Here is a 3674-nt window from a genome sequence, read left to right as displayed (position 1 = left end):
ATTCATGACTCAAAACTTATATGTTCAAATGTCAGATATATTTTCATTTATTCAGTATATTTCATATATTCCATTAATGCAAGCACTTATCTTAACTAAATATATATTCACAAAAAGGTTCACAAATCTCCCAAGTAGTAGTGATAATTTCGATTCTTAATAATTATTTGTAATTATTATTTATATTTTCTTAAATATTTTATTAAAATAAGAACCAAATTAGGCGTGAAGGATTCCGTGGAGCTATCCCGCCGCAGGCCACCACTGTGGTATTTCTGCGTTACCGTTGATATTCACTCATATTATAACATGAATTTTTTACTTTAATCAGTTAAGATTAAATACTCCACAATTAAACGGTATTCTGCCACCACTGACTTTTATAGAGTGTCAGATCTCTTATGCTTAATAGATAGATTATAAAAGGAACAGTGAAAGAATGCTTCCACTTCAATATTTATTTACTTACTCTATACTGAGCAAGCCTTTGGTTCTAGATTGTGTCTACTATATGTTTGGGAGATCTGTCTAAGAATTATTCGAGTGACTCACCGAGTTACAGTTCAGATGCGCCTAGGGTCGGGTCTGTTCACCGAGTGCCTAACTTTTGCGTTCCTGGCTTTCAGCTCTTCTCGGTACTTTTCTTTCATTGGTTATTCTATGTTATTCATCTCCTTATTTTCTCTTCATTGGTCCTTTTTCACACTATACACGCCCCTTCAACACAGTACTAGGCCAATGAAGTTATTTCTTTAGATGTAGGACACGCCTACCAAAACCACAACACTTCGTTGTTCACTATTTTGCTGAGCCTGGAAAGACATCTCAGGTCGACCGATAACGGCCAACGAGGCGTGAAATGGGCTGTGGACAAATGGTCAAGTACCCACATGTGATATATGTTTGCGTGGCACTGTGATTTTCCCATGGAAGTGGGGTGTAGACAAATGGTCAAAGTACCCAACATGTGGTATATGTCTGCGTGACACTGTGATTTTACGCGTTAGACCACAGACCCTCCTTAGTTAAGATTCATGTGCCACACGAAATAGAGAACAAAACTTAGTTACAGATCTCCCTGTCTATATTGCTGCTGGATAAGGAAAAAAACTCCACGTCCCCAAAAATGGAGAGAGAGTACAACCCCGTGCATGCACAGTAATTGAATTCCTCCCATGACATTGGGCCGTTGAGGTGAAAAAACCTTCCCAGTATTCAGCAATACAGTTACTGAGTAAGTAAGGTACGGACACTACAGATGATAATGGTGAAGTGGTGTATGGGGCCGTGCCATTGTATGTAGACAGCCACATCGTTAAATTACTTGACACGTTTTTTATATCAGCAAGCTGGGATCCCCGACATGGCTGTTTATGCTCCAATCATATTGCCTTCCCCTGACAGACGTCAGCTTCCAATGGTTCCCGGACATCAGGGCAAAACGACCCGCACGAATGTGGTAACGTCCAATACTGGTTGCTCATCTCCATAATTAGAGTATCCATCTGCACCAAGACATCAGGCAAGAAGATGAGAATCCTCTTTTACGAGCCGGTCACTAGCCATGACGATGCGGCTCCTCTGCTACTGGGTGGACGGAAGCCTCGAGGCCAGGGAATAAAATTCCTCTGACACCATCCAAATATTTGGTAGAGTCATCAGGGAACAGGCAGTCTATCACTTATCTGGACGTCAGCATTCTGCCATATCAGTATCTGCAACAGCAAGGATACGGCAGAAAATGGCAAAGAATATTCCCAGGCAGTGAGCAGGGACAAAAGCACATAACTACACAGAAAGTACTCCGTGCGCTCGAAACATTAAGCAGAAGTCTCCCTACAAAGCACAATACTCCAGATTGGCAAGTAGCATAGAGTAAGTCAACATGAACATGTCCTTCAAAGTGCACTGTACTTGGAAACTTAACCCATGAAGAATTGGTAATGAACCTAGTGCTTGATGTGTCTAGAAGCTAATATATGAATATATACCATAATCGTAAGACATTTAAATAGTCTTGATCATCTGTGTAATCTCAGTGATATGGACACTAAGTACTTTATAGAAAGAGTGACCTTAAGAGCAGAACATAAAGGCAGCTTATGAAGCTATAATTAACAAGCCTATATCTTGAGTCCTTATTACTAATGACTCGCGTCACACTTATTAAATATCATTACTTAATTTTATCTTAAGCCATATTATTAATGACTCGTGTCCTTGTGAGTACCTAATATTATCTAAATCTTGTTAGTTGGTCACTCATGGCCCCAGCATAGCCAATGCCGAGATCATGAGGCCAACTTAACAGAGCAGCATAGTACAATGCATTATAGGCAAACTATTGTGCCCGCTTGCCGAATCAGGTCCTCAGTGTGGCTAGCACTAAAGACATGAAAGGCAAGGACATCACACTAGCCGCTAATATTGGTGTTAACATACTGTTACATGCGATATGGTAGATTTGAGCATGGCCACATGCTTCGTATCTACTTAAGTGATTTTTTTTTTTTTTTTTTTTGTTTGTGGTAGACATGTGAGGAACAGATTTAAGTGCGTCCACCTAACTGGCTTCTCCTGTCACCATCCTCTGTTGACCCAGGGCTCGAGATAGGACTCCAGAGCGAGTAGCAATTTTATTATTATTATTATTGTTGGTGTATTATTATTCGAATGTCTGGCATGTTATGTATAAACTAGTGGCTAGCTCTTACCTAGTAATTATTCCTCAGAACATTCTCACCATTTGCTCAGATATTTTAGAATGTGGCCACTGTACATTTCAATGTATAATTGCTCAAGTCATTTAGACTGGCTCAGATGGCTATAAGGAATCTTTAAAGATCTTCTGGGTGTCAACCTTGTCAGGGACAACCCACCATAGCACAATCTTTAATGTACAGTATAATTGCTCAAGTGATTTGGACTGGCTCAGATGGCTATAAGGAATCTTTAACGATCTCCTGGGTATCAACCTCGTAAGCGACAACCCACCATAGCACAGTCCTTTTTTGTATAATTGCTCAAGTGATTTGGACTGCTCAGATGGCTATAAGGAATCTTTAACGATCTCCTGGCATCAACCTCGTAAGGGACAACCCACCATAGCACAGTCTTTTTTGTATAATTGCTCAAGTGATTTGGACTGGCTCAGATGGCTATAAGGAATCTTTAACGATCTCCTGGGTATCAACCTCGTAAGGGACAACCCACCATAGCACAGTCTTTTTTGTATAATTGCTCAAATGATTTGGATTGGCTCTGTGCATTTTAATACAACCCTTCTACTCTAGTGCCCTTGTGTGGCATGTTTTCGGGACCGGAGATTCCTGGTGGGCCCACCTAACAAAACTCCCTCTGCCTCGGCACTTTTGTCACCTCCCAATGTACTCTCTGTTACAGGAGAATGAGTAGAAGGCTCTTCATCACTGTCACTATCATTTACTGGCTCATGTACTGGATATGCTCTTCTGACATTATTACTCTCGTCTGATGACATGCACCCTTCGATTTTAATTCTGTCAGAGTGTACAGATATTTCACGACCAGACCTAATGTGTCTAAGCTTATAGACCACATCACTAACTTTGTCTAGTACACGGTAAGGTCCTTCGAATAGAGGTTGTAGCTTTCTGGACAACCCTGGCTTTTTGCCACCGCAAAATGCGTGAATT

General features: G+C 40.7%; 1 long non-coding RNA gene across 1 annotated transcript; it reads right to left on the bottom strand.

The window, feature by feature from the left end:
- Positions 1-2476: 2476 nt before the first annotated feature.
- On the bottom strand, positions 2477-3388 carry LOC147471816 (uncharacterized). The gene is made up of 2 exons (XR_015191039.1): positions 3085-3388; positions 2477-2975 (listed from the first exon to the last, which is right to left on the bottom strand). It is a non-coding gene; the product is annotated as an uncharacterized LOC147471816 (long non-coding RNA).
- Between the last annotated feature and the right edge of the window lie 286 nt (positions 3389-3674).

This window comes from Penaeus japonicus, unplaced genomic scaffold, assembly GCF_977035675.1.
Source record: "Penaeus japonicus unplaced genomic scaffold, GWHDUDI00000001_assembly GWHDUDI00000005, whole genome shotgun sequence".
In the NCBI taxonomy this organism is placed as follows: domain Eukaryota; kingdom Metazoa; phylum Arthropoda; class Malacostraca; order Decapoda; family Penaeidae; genus Penaeus; species Penaeus japonicus.
Note: the sequence above shows the minus strand (reverse complement) of the source record. Positions and strands in the feature narration are given on the sequence as shown.